This window comes from Paramormyrops kingsleyae, chromosome 3 (assembly GCF_048594095.1).
Source record: "Paramormyrops kingsleyae isolate MSU_618 chromosome 3, PKINGS_0.4, whole genome shotgun sequence".
Classification (NCBI taxonomy): domain Eukaryota; kingdom Metazoa; phylum Chordata; class Actinopteri; order Osteoglossiformes; family Mormyridae; genus Paramormyrops; species Paramormyrops kingsleyae.
In genome coordinates this window covers 43,480,870-43,496,617 of record NC_132799.1, presented here as the reverse complement: position 1 = coordinate 43,496,617, position 15,748 = coordinate 43,480,870, and the positions used below count along the sequence as shown (strand labels likewise).

The 15,748-nt window shown below is 45.4% G+C and overlaps 1 long non-coding RNA gene across 1 annotated transcript; it reads left to right on the top strand.

Annotated features, from left to right (window-relative positions):
- The first annotated feature begins 1,648 nt into the window (after nt 1-1,648).
- LOC111858583 (uncharacterized) lies at nt 1,649-3,017 on the top strand. The gene is made up of 3 exons (XR_002841615.2): nt 1,649-1,857; nt 2,585-2,643; nt 2,734-3,017. It is a non-coding gene; the product is annotated as an uncharacterized lncRNA (long non-coding RNA).
- The last annotated feature ends 12,731 nt before the right edge of the window (nt 3,018-15,748 follow it).

The window sequence follows — 15,748 nt, the reverse complement described above, 5'->3', positions numbered from 1 at the left end:
TTACTTAGATTTCCAGAAAGCCTTTGATGTTGTCCCCCACAAACGGCTCTTGTTAAAGCTTAAAGCTGCAGGAATTTTAGGAACTGTGGCAGCTTGGATCAAAAACTGGCTAACTGATAGGAAGCAGCGAGTAGTTATTAGAGGCACTATGTCACAGTGGGCCTCCGTTTATAGTGGGGTACCGCAGGGTTCAATTTTAGGACCACTATTGTTCCTAATTTACATTAATGATATTGACACGAATACATACAGTAAACTGGTTAAATTTGCAGACGACACTAAGGTGGGCGGGGTAGCAGATACTAATCTAGCAGCAGAGAGGCTCCAACGGGATCTGGATTTAATTAGCGAATGGGCTGATACTTGGCAGATGAAATTTAACACAGATAAATGTAAGGTAATCCATGCAGGGAGCAGAAATATACAGTACAGATATTTTATGGGTTCCACTGAAATAAAGGTAGCTGATTACGAGGAAGATCTCGGTATGTATGTTGATGCTTCCATGTCCCACTCTCGCCAATGTGGGGAAGCAATAAAAAAGGCGAACAGAATGTTGGGTTATATCTCTAGATGTGTGGAGTTTAAGTCAAGGGAGGTGATGTTACACTTATATAATTCCTTGGTAAGACCCCACCTAGAATACTGTGTGCAGGTTTGGTCACCATACCTCAAGAAGGACATTGCTGCCTTAGAAAAGGTGCAACGAAGAGCTACGAGAATGATTCCTGGTCTTAGAGGAATGTCTTACGAGGAGAGGTTAGCGGAACTGAATCTGTTCAGCCTTGAGCAAAGGAGACTAAGGGGGGATATGATTCAAGTCTATAAGATTCTAATGGGTCTGGATGCCGTTCAGCCAAATGACTATTTCAATATTAGTCTAAATACTAGAACTCGTGGCCATAAGTGGAAATTAGCGGGAGAACATTTTAAAACAAATTTGAGGAAGCACTTCTTTACACAGCGTGTAGTCAGAGTATGGAATAGTCTTCCTGCTATTGTAGTGGAAGCTAAAACCATGGATTCCTTTAAATCAGAGCTAGATAAGATTTTAACAACTCTGAGCTATTAGCTAAGTTCTCCCCAAACGAGCTTGATGGGCCGAATGGCCTCCTCTCGTTTGTAAATTTCTTATGTTCTTATGTTCTTATGTTCACACACGCAGGCACACAGACAGGTACAGACACACGCATGTACATGGGCATGCACAAGAACACAGGCAAGCGCACACACACAGGCCCACAAACACGCACGCACGCCCACAGGTACGCACACAGGCAGGCACGCACGCAAGCACACAGGCATGCACAGTTACACTTGCACACACACACACACACACACACACAGTCATGCATACAGGCACACACACACATGGACGAAGGCATGGACGCACACACAGGCACGCACGCAGACACACACGAGTACAGACACACGCATGTACACAGGCATGCACAGAAGAACACAGGCATGCGCACACACTGAAAAAAATGACTTTTGGGTGTACTAAATGTTATTGTATAAAACTGCATAATTCCTACTTTGTAAAATTAGAACTCAATGTTTACTAATTTTTCTCATGTAAAATTGTGGAGTAATATGTGATTTAATCACATAAAATAATGAATTGTATATTAACTGTAACAGTTACTCTAATTATAGTGTTAATCTGTTTTTTTCTTACTACAACTTTTTATAAAAACTGGAGTAAAATGTACTCCAAAATATCAAAAAAGCTCAAGTTTGAATTGGCACATGCGCAGTGGGACCATTTCAACCCAGGATTCCGTTAGTGCTTTCTTAATCAGACCATGATATTCAGTCGGAGCTGTTTGGGCGCGATGCAACGTAAGAACTAAGGTAAGTAACTACTTTTTGTTTTGTTTGGCATGTGATAATGCATTCATTTTTATTTTTTTTTTACAGTTGTATATTAATGGCAGGTTAGAATTCAGTCAAGGAGAGTGTACAGAACTAGCTAGCTAACGTTACAAGCAACTAGCTAACGTTAGCTAGTCTAACACTGAAGCTCCAATTTAAATCTTGTGAAGATAACAGCGAAATATATAAAACACAAATATGGCTATTTGGCAGATTACACGTTTATAGAAATGTTATGAGACCGTACGTGAATGTCTGTTCTTTCGTATGGAAAGAGCTTGTTCTCCTTTCTAAAAACTTAACGTTACGTTACAGAGGACCGCGTTCCCGTTAAGCCCCTCATGCGGTAAATTGATTTGAAGCACTTTTTGTATCAACACAATGCTCGGTCATCATGACTTTCATTACGAATGTCTAACTTTCTTGTAACTAAGCTAAACAAAATGGGCACTTCGGTAATAGGCTTTTTTTTGTAATGCCTTAGTTTCAGTTGTTTCAATCCGTGTACATTCAGTTTCAAACCAGTGTATTGTGTATTATTAAGTCCAACATAGAAAGGACTCACATATAGGAAGGATGGTGTGCATGGGCCTTGTTTTTATGTCCACACATATAAACTACACCGTTTTAACAGATTGGTCACACAATCACAACAAAGATGATCTCATTAGCCATTTTCAAATTGTCTAAATCTTGTGTCTTTCAGAAAAGGGGAGTGCAAAATAATCCTGACTAGGACCACCAAGATTTTATACTTTGAGTCAGGTAAGCATTAAACTGTAAACATTTGTTGTTTTCTAAGCAAATGAAATAATAATAATAATAATAATATTTTTTTCTACTTTTGTCTTGCAGGGGGAGCCATACATTGAAGTCTAGGGAGAACGTAGATTTCTCAAAGGAGAAAATGTAGGCTTTTAAGATGAGGTGGTTATGCAAACTTTGCAGTTTTAGGGCAACAACACGTTTAGCACTTCTAAAGCATTACAGATTGACACATATATTAACTGGCCATGGTCGCTCTTTACCTTGCTTGTATTCAGACTGCCCAAGTGCATTCAAAAGTTTAAATTCACTTCATGCCCATTTGTCCAGAGAGCATTGCCAAACGAATAAGTCAGGGGAAACTGTTGCTTTCTTATGCCTTATCTGTAACATATCTGCATTTCACACAGAGAAGCAGTATTTTGAACACATTGGATCTCACCTCAAAAGGCACGAAACTGTTCATTGTGTTTTTAAAAATTGTGACTACAGCACCAATATCTATTCAACTTTTGCATCTCATAAAAGTAGAAAACATACTCCTCACTGTCTTCAAGATTTTAAAAGTACATTATTGCAGACATCTTTAACTAACACAGAACAAGTTGAAGGAGATGTAACTTTGTCAGAAGAAAATGAAGATGTTTGTTCAGAAACTGTAGTGGTAGAGGGAGATTCGGTGAAGGCCATTACTGATCATCTTAGTGCCTTGTTGCTTAAACTTGACTGCATCCATAATATCCCTAGTAGGTGCATAGATGATATTGTTGAGGAGCTTCAGTTCATTAATTCTTCTGCTTCAGTACCTGTGATCAAAAATATTATCTTGGACACATTCAAAAATCACAACTGCAGTCCGGATCCAAAGTTGGTCACAGATTTGATGAACAATATCTGCCAACTAAGCCCCCTTAGTGTTGCATTCTGTAATGGTGGTCCCCTTGCTTCAGCATATCACAGAAAAGAGTATATAAAAAAACATTTCTCTGTTGTTCAGTCCGTCGAATATATACTTGATTCAAAAGATGGAAAAACCTATCAATATGTACCATTGTTGCAGTTATTGTCACAGATTTTACAAAACGGTGACATTGTCCAAAATATCTTAAATAATGGAGTATGTTCTACCACAGGACAATATTGTACGTTTCGTGATGGTTCCCACTTTAAGAAGAATGCCTCTAGGTAGGGCATGGACTTTGTAATAGTATGATAATACTATCATTGTTTCATTATTCTTTTTCTTATTCATTATTCTTTATTTCATTATTTCACTATCCTTACATACTATTCATGTGTAAAAAAAAAACATACTATTCAAGTGTAAAACTTGGACAAAAAAGTTGTGAATTAAAAAGGTTGTTGTTAAATATTGTCATTTTGATATTTATTTTTTCGTATTAATCCAATAACATTTCAGAAATGTAGTAATTATTACACAAATAGAATACTTAATCATTATATTGTAAAAAGAATTAATATACTGATACAACAGATAAAATATAAATAACATTTAATAAAGTAATCTATTATTGTAAATGATCAGCACACATAATAGTTACTCGGTGTCTTTATGAACCACCCACAGGAAGAAATAAGAAAAATCACATCATTATATCACATAACCATGTTTTAAAAAAATTCATTCTGTAGTGTAAGATTTATTTACAAAACCCATTTAGATTTTACTTGATAAATGCAAGAGAGTTTTACTAGATTTATAGTAGTACATTTTAATTAGAAACTCATTGTGCAAAAACTTACGAGGATTTTTCTAAGTAAATGTTAATAGTTTTTTTTTTCAGTGCACACACAGGCCCACACACACGCACTGGCACGCACGCCCATAGGTACGCATACATACAGGCACACACACACAGGCACACACGCAGACACACACAGGCACGCACGCACGCACAATTGCACGCAGGCAGGCACGCACACACGCAGGCACACAGACAGGTACAGACACACGCATGTACATAGGCATGCACAAGAACACAGGCAAGCGCACACACACAGGCCCACACACACTCACCCAACAATAGATATGACAAGCTTCAGTGAAGGTTCCCATGTCACACACAGGTTCAGGCTGCCTTGAATTTCAGCTAGCAGTCTGAGTACACAAATGCAAATGTGCCAGGGTTCACAGGTAATTGCCGTGTTTGCACAACAAAAGCAGGAGCACAATGGGGCAGAAGGCCTGCACGGGCTTAGGAGGAGCTGTAGGGAGTTCTAGGGAATTTACGGAAATCTGCGCAGGATAGTAGTTCTAGTGCAGGGATTCATAACCCCGGTTGTAAAAGGAGCAAAAATGTGAGCTGCAGCACTTCCCTTCTAATGGTGATGATCCACTTCTCTGTGCCTTCAAACTGGCTCATTTCCACCCCTTGATGGCCATATATTTGACAAGAATTATACATTAATACTTTACAACACTACAGAGACTTAAACTGTGCCTTACTGGCTCTTAAGCTCAGAATCTCTCGATTCACCTTTGGGAACAGACTGGCTCATGTGATTTGACATCTGTCACACACTGGATAACCTGTTACAGTTTTCTTCTACATATCCCATACATGGGGATGGCACAGTGGTGCAGTGGTTAGCCTCTGGGACCATCCATCCATCCATACATCCATTTTCTGAAACCGCTTCTCCTGTTCAGGGCTGCAGGGGCTCCGGAGCAGGACACAAAGCAGGAAACAACCCTGGATGGGGCGCCAACCCATCACAGAGCACACTCACCATTCACTCACACCTACAGGCAATTTGGTAACTTGAGATAGCCTCAGCATGTTTTTGGACTAGGGGGAGAAACCCCACGATGACACGGCGAGAACATGCAAACTGCACACATGGAACCCTGGCAGAAACTCAAACCCAGATCCCAGAGGTGTGAGGTGACAGTGCCAACCACCATCACCGTGCCACCCACCCCTGGGAACAAACTGAGGTTAACTGGAATTACCAAGTTGACCATAGGTGTGAATGGTGCACAAAGGCAGGCAGGCAGGCAAACAGACAGGCACACACACAGGCACGTGCGAACACAGGCAAGCACACAGGCAGGCACACACACAGGCAGGTATGCAGAGACAAAGGCACGAACGCACGCAGACATGCACACAGGCACGCACGAACATAGGCAGGCACACACACAGGCAGGTACGCTGAGACAAAGGCACAGACACATGCAAACACGTACACAGGCATGAATGCGCGCAGGCAGGCAGAAACGCATGCACGCACACATTAACGCACACAGACATGGACGGACACAGGCAAGCAAGCACACAGGGACGCATGCACGCACACAGGCATGGAAGCACACAGGCATGGAAGCACAGAGGCACACACACGTGCACGCAAGCACACGTGCACGCAAGCACACGTGCACGCACACGTGCAGATAAGCAGGCACGAACGCACACACGTACTCAGGCACGCACACAGGCAAGCACGCGCCACGCACGTAGCCACGCAAGCACACAGGTATGCACGCACGCACACAGGCACTCCCGCACACATGCACGCAAGCACACAGGTACGCAAGCACACAGGCAGGCACGCATGCCAGCACACAGGCACAGAGACACGCACACACATAAGCACACAGGCAGGCAGGCACGCAGGCAGTCACACACACACAGGCACGCACACGTGAAGGCACATACACAGGCACGAAAGCACTCAAGCACAAAGGCACACACGCATGCAGGCATGCACACTGGCATGAATTCACACAGGCACGCACAGACACGAATGCACATAAGCACGCACACATACAGGGACGCCCACACATACACGTGAAACCACAAACGCGCACACACAGGCAGTTATGCACATAGGCATGCAAGCACACAGACACGCGCACATACAGGCACGCACACACGCATGCAAGCACACAGGCACAGAGACACGCACACACACAAGCACGAAGGCAGGCACACAGGCAAGCACGAACAAAGGCACACATGCACAAAGGCACACACGCTTGCACGTAGGCACGAACACACAGGCACGCATGCAGGCAGTCACGCACACACACATGCAGGCACGCATGCACGTACACAGGCATGCATGCATGCACACAAGCTCACAGGCAGGAATGCACACAGGCATGCACGCACATTGGCACATACACAGGCACGCACGCACATTGGCACATACACAGGCACGCATGCAGGCACACACACAGGCATGCACGCAGGCTCACAGGCATGCACATAGGGACACATGCATGTAAAAACACACAGGCACACACGCAGGCTCATACACAGGCACAAAGGCACTCAAGCACAAAGGCACACAGACACACAGGCACGCACGCACACAGGTAGGCACTTACACAGGCATACACGCATGCACACATGCTGGCAGGCAGGCATGCACACAGGTACGCACGCATGCAAGCACGCCACAGGCACGCAAGCTCACAGGCAGGTATGCACACAGGCACGCATGCACAGACATGCACTCACGCATGAAGGCAAGCACACAGGCACGTACAATAGCATGTGCACAGGCACGCACGCCGACAGAGCCACACACACACAGGCACGAATGCACTCAAGCACAAAGGCATTCACACAGGCATGCATGCACACAGAAAGGCGCTTACACACAGGCACACACGCACGCACACAGGCAGGCATGCACACATGTGCGCACAGCGACACCCAAGCACAAAGGCATGCATGCATGCACACAGACATGCTTCAAGCAGACAGGCAAGCACACAGGCATTTACAGGCACACACGGGTATGAATGCACACAAGAACGCATGCAGGCACACACACGGGCACGAACGTACACATGCACTCAGGCACGTACACACGCAAGCAGGCATGCAGGCACACAGGCAGGCACACAAGCGACACAGGCGCGAACGCAGGCACACACGCAGACAGCCAGGTATGTACGCACACAGGCAGGCATGCAGGTACGGCCACAGGCACTCACACAGGCACACACACAGGCATGAACGCATGCACGCACTGAGGCACACACACACACACACAGGCACGCACGCACACAAAAACTCTACAAAAACTCTGGTTCTAAGCTAGGTGTCCTTAACCCAGGACTTCCAAACATAAGCAAAACAGAGTTACATTATTATTATTATTATTATTCATTATTATTAGCATTAATAAGATTCCCCTTACATTGCTAATAGGAAAGACATAAATGGATGTAGGGAAGAAACATGTTTACAATTTAAAGTGTTTTAGAGATGTTGTAAGTATGTATGTGAAGGGTACAATGGGGCTAATCCCACAATGATTTAAAACAATTTGACAAATTCAAATACTGTAAGAGGCTGAGAAGGATGTTCAGCTTCAGCAATCGGCTCTCGTGGGGTCTAATTTTGCCATTTTTTGCCTTTCTTCTGTTTCCCATGCGTTGTCTGCAGGGGCACCTTCACCACATTGCCATTTGATGTGGACACCTTCACACTGCCTGCTTCGAGATCATTTATGTTGAGGTGTTCCACTAATAATTTGTCCACTTTAGTTTCAGCAATGTCCCAATTAACAGCATTCAGCTGGAATTCACTGTCTACAACTTCTATCTCCAAATCCATCATTTCCAATTCAAATACTGAATTAAAACCCCTCTCTGCAGTCTCCTCCAATTTGACTTCTCCAATTTCTATTCCTACAATTTCAAATTTACCATTACTTTGATTTACATCATCAAGCTCAAACTGGCAGAGGTCGACCAATACGGCTTCTATTTTCAGCCTGTCTTGGTGGTCGTCTGCAGGCTTTATGGAGACTGTCCTTTCATTTAACACAAAGACCTCTTTTTTTTTTTTTTTTTTTTTTTATTGCCCACCACCACCCCCCCTCTTCGGAGGACAACTTTATTTTACATTACATTCAAGAGTACAGATTGTGGCCGCTCCGAACTCACCAGTACCGTGGAAAAGGAGAAAAACAGGGGGGGTACAAAAACAACAAGCGTAACAATAACAGACATCAATCACCATGGGGAGAGGGGGAGAGAGAAAGGAAAAAAAAAAAGGTATACAGAAATAATAACACTAATAATGTAGGCGGGATGGAAAAAAAATGAAGTATAGGGGAATACAGAATACAAACAACCATAAGAAACATAACACTCATCAAACAACAAGAATTATAACAACATCAGTGATACTAATAATAATTAATACAAATCGGCATTATATATATGTAGCATACACACACGTAATCGTACCGTTATATATGTATATTTCAATTCCTAAATCTATAACATACCCTAAAAAGTAATAATAATAATGATATTGATCGCTCAACCAGTCTTGTATGCATGTGCAAGTGTAGGTGTGACCTGATTTGTCATTGGATGTGCTGGCATTTAATGCCGTCAGGGGAGGCGGCAGCACCCCCCCCCCCCCCCCCCAGGCCCAAGGCGAAGGCAGGAGAACCAGGCAACCGAGGCCACCCTACTGCCCCCCCGGCACAAGGGCCCACAGCCACGCATCCCAGAGACAACCACCGGCCCAACCCGAGAGGGAGCCCGCGAGGGACTAAGGGGGCGCCAACCCCCGCACAGGGAGGCCCGCAGAGGGAGGACGGGCGGCGAGCCCCCCAGCCCCACCCGCAACCCCCCCACCGGGGCAGGCGGGTCCAGGGCCGAAGGGCCCCACCCACCGGGACCACCCCCCCCACCCCCCGGCGAACGGCCCCCCATACACCGGGGGAGCCCCAGCCCCCCCAGCCCGTCCCCCGGGAGGACGGGCCGCCGCCCACCGCAGCGACCCGGCACGCCTCCCCCCCAACACTGCAGGATGATCCAAGGGGGGCCCATACAAAGAGCCCCCCCCCCACCCGGGAGCGGACCCGCGGCGACCGGGGAGCGGCAGACACCCCGCCCAGCCCAGACCGAACCCCCCAATCCGCCTAGCAGGGCCCAGAGTGTCCCAAGATTCCCCGGACCGCCCGCCAGGGCCCCACCACGGCGCAGCAGAGCCAAGCACCACCCGGCCCGCGGCCCAAGAGAGGAGGCCGCCCATACCCGCCAGGGCCACCCGAACCCCCCCATGATGGGTCTTCCCCCCGGCGGGCCACCCCACCCGCACAGGGCCAGAGACAGAGAGTTAGGGGGGGCCCCTCAGCCCCCATCCCCTCCCTGACCCATGTTGGTGTGAAGTGTGCATGTACATGTGTGAGAGAGTTGTGTGTTTATGTCTACTATGCATTAAAATTAGTGGGTGCAGTTCGGGTATGAGGGCCCCACCACTGGCAGATGGCAGAGTCCCCCATCCCCCTCCCCGCACCCCCAAGGCCCTAATGTAATATGGACTGCGTATATGACTAAGGTGCAAAAAGTGGGCGAGCAGTTGAGGCATGGGCACCCCACCGCTGGCAGACGGCAGAGCCCCACCTGCCTCAACCCACCTCCTCAGCCCTAGTGTCATGTGGTGTCTAACATGTAAGTAAAAATTGAGGGGCAGTGACTCGGCGCACCTCCCCACCGCCCCTCAAGGCCCTAGTGTTGTGTGAAATGTGGTGTTGGACCCAGGGGAGCAATAAGGGCGTGCCAGGAGTGGGCCCCCCCCGGCACCGGGGCCAGATCCCCGACTGGCCCCGATTAGTCCCCATCCCTGACCCCGCACAGCCGGCAGGGACGGCCAACCAAGGTGTTCAGGGGCGGCACAGGCAGCCCAGCAGCAGGGAACGCCCCCCCCCCCCCCAGGCGCAGACCGGGAGAGACCCACCCCACCACGCCCGATGAGACCCCAGCTAGCGGCCAAGGACGGGACAACCCCAGACCCCCCCGGCAAACGGGGAGCCGGACCAGCCAGGCGGGGTGACCCCCGCCCCCCGGCCACCCCAGGCCCCCCCCCAGGCGAGGCAGAGGCCCCCCCCACCGCCCCCCACAAACCACCCCACAGCGCCCGAGGGCCCCGCGCCGGAATCGCCAACGGCAGACAACGACCCGTCCCCACCAGGCACACAAAGACCTCTAACCCATGCACGTCTAACCCCTTATCCTCCCAAGGCTGGTTGGTGGGTGGAGTTGCTGGGGAGCACTCTTTTGCTTCACCCCATCAGATGATTTCATCCCATTTGTCCCAGGCTGCCCAATACACATCATCCTTCCAGCTAACTGCCTTGGCAATTGCCTTTCGGTTGTGTCACACGTTCAAACTGTCAGCCTGGTCAGAGGGTGATTCTGCTGGGGAGCACAGCTCTTCCTCATCTCCCCGGTCAATCACCTCTCCCCACTTGTCCCATGTTGCCCAGTACTGGTCATCACTCCAGCTGACAGCTTTCGCCATTCGTCTGATTCTGAATGAGGAAAAACAACATACAGGTAATGCAATGGAGCTGTCAGTCACTCCTGACACATGGAATACAGGTCAGGACTGATTGGCTGAAGAGTCCTCACACCTGGGTTTGAACAGCTGACCTACAGGTTATCCCAAAAACCTGCATACACACCGGCCCTTTGCGGATAAGATTGGTCACCCCTGTTTTAGGGGTTAGGGTAAGGATTTTAGGGTTTTTTTTGGGGCTAGCGTTAGGGCTATCTATTAGCACTATCCTCCTGACTCTCGGGCTTTTGTTTGGTGTGCATGTGTTATTTCCTTTAGCCATTTAGGATTAGTAGGACCTCATAATCATAAAAACCAAACATTTTTTTGAACAATTAATAGTTTTAAACAAAAATGATGTCCTTATATGAGGACGTAGGGTCTCAGGAGGTTAAGGTAGCCTAACTCGACAAAGTACTGTAGCTCAACTCGACAGAACACCGGAACCATCCGCATCTGAATGTAACATGAAAGCGCAGGAAAGCACATGCAGAAAACTTAAATATCAATACGAAACTATAGCTAACTTGCACATAAAATTTTGATAGAATTAACGCAGTAGCCCGAAACAGTAAACATATTTTAATATACATGCAAGTTTGACAGATACTAAATAATAAGATCATTTATACGATAATATGGGAGCAGAAACTTAACGTACCTCGCCATCTTGGTCCAGAAATGGAAGTGAGGCTGCGTGTTTCAAACTGGCAGCGTACGTCCCACATCCCATATGATGCCTAATACGTAACCAAGCAAAGCGGCCATAATGTGATTAAATAATAACATACCAATAATTTGCGTTGTTATGTAATAATAAGAACAGAATTCTATAAGATGAATTTTAAAGATTAGTATACAACAGCATAAAAATGATGACACTGAAAGTTTGATTAATCACACGATCAGCTCTGGATAATATCAAACAATGACTTAAAGAGACACGTGAAATGAAGTGATAAATACACGTGAAATATAAAGTGATATCGGTATGTCAAAACGTTATGTTACACACACCGCCCAACAATTCAAGAAGCTGTAGCTAGATTAAGGCCGTATTCACAATTTACCCGTGTGCCTTATACTGTAACCGAGCACGATTATCCCCGGCTGGTCTGCACTCTCCACATTGCACTTAATGATCCTGGCCTGAGCGATTTTTTGTGTTGAAGAAAACGAGCGAAGGGAAGTGCTGTGGCATAACTGACTGAAATTCATGATTAATGCCTTTATTTTACGGCTTATCTGGAGTCGTTTTCAGCACGATGTCACACATAGATTAATTGACTATGCAATGCAGCGATTTTTATTTATTGACATTTACCAAAGAGTTTTTGCAGACTAGCTGCATGTTATACCGCCATTGAAAAGGTACCATGCTACCGCATTTTTGAAAGCTGTTGTGTATTACATTTCATTAGTACAGGTGTTTTGACATTATAGCATACCTATCAGAATAGCACACTCTCAGTTAAAGCGCATGCGTAGAACAGAATTACATGTCCGCTAGCTCATAAATGTAGCATATTGCTGCAAGAATTTTCGACAGAAAGTAAGCAATTATGCTTTCCGGTTATTACGTGCAGTTACAGTTATAATAATAATTGATACTTTTATTGATCCCTGTGGGGAAATTGTCTTCTTTACACCTCCCTCAATTTGCTCTTTATAAATCAAGCTCTATGTGAAAGACAGTCACCTGTGTGGGCCCCCAGGAAGCTGGGTGTTAAGGGCCTTGCTAAAGGACGTGCTGAGGTTGGGTTTGGACCGGTGACCTTCTGATTACAGGCACAAGGACTTAGCCCATGTACTGAGCCACACCCCCCCCCAGTTGTGTATTAGTAGCATTTATGATGTTTCTCTAATGTGAGCTAGTACATAACCCAGCTAGTACCAACCGTTGCAACAATACTCTAGTTTTCTGTCATACTCATTGTTTTATTTTCTTGCATTGTCCATTTTTGTTCATAGTCTTTAATATTCCAAATAACGACAATTTCAGATAACTACTGGAACAATGAGTTCTGGAGGGGAGCAAGCTCCGTTACATGCTATAGATATGTTGATCTGATACCTTTCCGTATCAGATTGTTACCACTGTTAAAAACCACAGGTATTTTATTCTGATTGTATGTATTTCCTTATTAGGGCACATTAGTTACTCCTGTTAAAAAATCAGTTTATTCTGACATTGTAAATTTCCTGAAGAGTTTACCCTCTTTAAAATGATGGAGTTCCACTTGTGCCAAAAATATGCTGATATGCATATGAGCTTTCCGTTTCTGCCAAAAATATGTAAACAGCACACAGTCCATGTCGGCTGAGCATGTGACAAAGCATTTGTCTGTGACGACTCTATTTTGTCAATGAGTTTGTCTGTGGAGCCCCTGAAGGAACCAAAAGGTGTCTGCTAATTAGATACCCAGGAATAAACTGTGTGGCCCCTGCCCAAGCATTGCTGCCCAAACAGCAGTCTCCTCCTTATGCCGCCGAGGGAGGAGTAGCAACTGGTTCCCCTGCCCCTTCCCCTCTCCCCCCTGCAGATGAGGATCATAACCATTCAGCGCCCGACTCCACCTCCTTATCAGTGACGACGTGCCGCGGTCAAAAACTCAGGCAGTAGGACGAGGCAGAAAAAATTCTTGCCCCTATGTTGTTATTTACAAATCCTCAAGAGGGAGATAACTTTGGTCATCTGACACTGTAGATGAAGGAGTTGAAGGACATTGTCAGTGACCTGCTGGATCCCAGGCAGAACAGACCTCGCTATGTGGCAGCCCTTCTGATACAGGTCGCCCCGCGCATGGACTGGATGATGATGCATCAGTTTAAGCAGGAGCCTAGTAAATCCTGCGAGTGCTACACCGAACGACTGATGGCAGCTTTCTCCAACTACAGTGGGATGGACCGCCCAGCGAACCAAGAGTGTATGTGATGTAAAATACACTAAGAGAGCTCAGTTCCTTTAAAGAGAGGTACTTATAATACTCTGTATTAGTTTTCGTGAGCTGTCCTCTTAAAAAGTACAACACCAGTGCTCCATATTCAAATTGTCCCATGAAAAACTACAACCTCCAAACATCAAACTACATGCTTCTATGTCACCTACACTTCAGACTTCATCCTCAAAATCAAAGCAGTATTAACACAAGCAACATCCATCACTTAAAGCCAATATAAGTCTGCTACAACTGGACTAATTTGTTTATCTAAGCAAAACAAACATTTTATGTTCAAGTTTTCTTAAAACTACTGAAACAAATAAATGGCTGCCCTACAGTTCCGCTGTTTTGTTTGTCACCCTGAATTATGTCCTTCATAGTGTGGAAAAAACCGAAGGCTGAGGAATGTTACGTAACACAGCTAGAATGCAATAACTCTCTCTGGTGTAATTCACTGTGTGGTCTTAAGTGTGGTGTCTTCTTCATAACACTCCCTAACTCTTGTATTCATGACCATGAGATAGGGTGGGCTGCTTTTCTTCCTTGCTTTGGCTAGTATTCCTCCCTTTCCTCCCCAGCCTTGGTTGGTGGTTCAGGCAGCATCACCTTGTTTTAGTAGACCCAGGTGCCATACATTTTGAAAGTAGGCTCAAGTGCACAAAATGTTCTAGCAGAAGTCTTAGACAAACTCTGAATTACAAAGTAATCTGACTCCTTCTGAAGCTGTGAGAAATTGTTCATCTGTATTTGCTGCATTGTCACTTGTTGATCTGCGTGTGCCCTGCTCCAGCAGTAAAGGGGAGATCGCGTGCAGAGCTGGTTTTCTGTAGGTCTGAGTAAAAATAAAATATCCTCTTCATACAGGAACCAAGTCTATGGCTGGAAATTTCTGCAACAGAGCCATTTAGTTATTTCTAGAAAAACATATAGAGCCAATGAAGGAACCTGATGTCATAGTAACACAGGTCACTGTCCGTGGTGCTGAATTCTCTACTAGATGGGCTGGTGCTGAATGAATAGGACAGCTGGCCAACGTGTCTGTGTTCTTCCACTGACTGGCACCCTGACAAGGAGGGGGAAAAATTCATACAGTAAATTAGTTAACAATAATTAGTAATCACGTATAGTTCTCATTTATCATGATGTAAAATTCAAAAACCATTTCTGACTATTAATCTGCACATTTTAATAATTTAATTAATATTACCTAATTTGTTTATCATTTTCTGCAATCACTGTGCGTTAAAGCAAGTTTTAAAACTAGCTGTGAAATTGTTGATGCTGTTGTTGATCTGAATGTTGCTGACGGAGCCTTAGGATACGTCTTCATACAGATGAGTGAGGGGATGGATGCACTATTCTATGGAGGCCTCTGAAGAGAAAAAATTATCCCAATTTTATATTGAGAGGGATGGTTAATTCCATTTTAATGCAGACTGCGTTAAAAGTCCCTGTTCTGCCGTTGATCTTTTGCATGCATGCTATCATGTATTAGTTTACTCTGTATTTTGATCACATGTCAAACTAAAGAATTTTTGGTCGTATTTTTGTTCCTAATTTTGAAGTAATTGTAAAATAAAAATGTTGTTCTTTTCCGCCGCCATGCTTCGTCTTACTTGTGAAGGTTATGCTTGCATTGAACTTGCTTTGTAGACAGTAAGATCCTGCCGGCATTAATTCTCCACTGTGTGGTAATTTTGAGAAATTGCGCACGTTTCTTATCCCGTCAGAATCGGTAAAACTAACGCCATGCGAATGTGTCTTAGCGCAGAGTTTAGAATATTTACGGTTTCCGGTCAATGAAGGCAGTTTGAAATAAAACAAAAA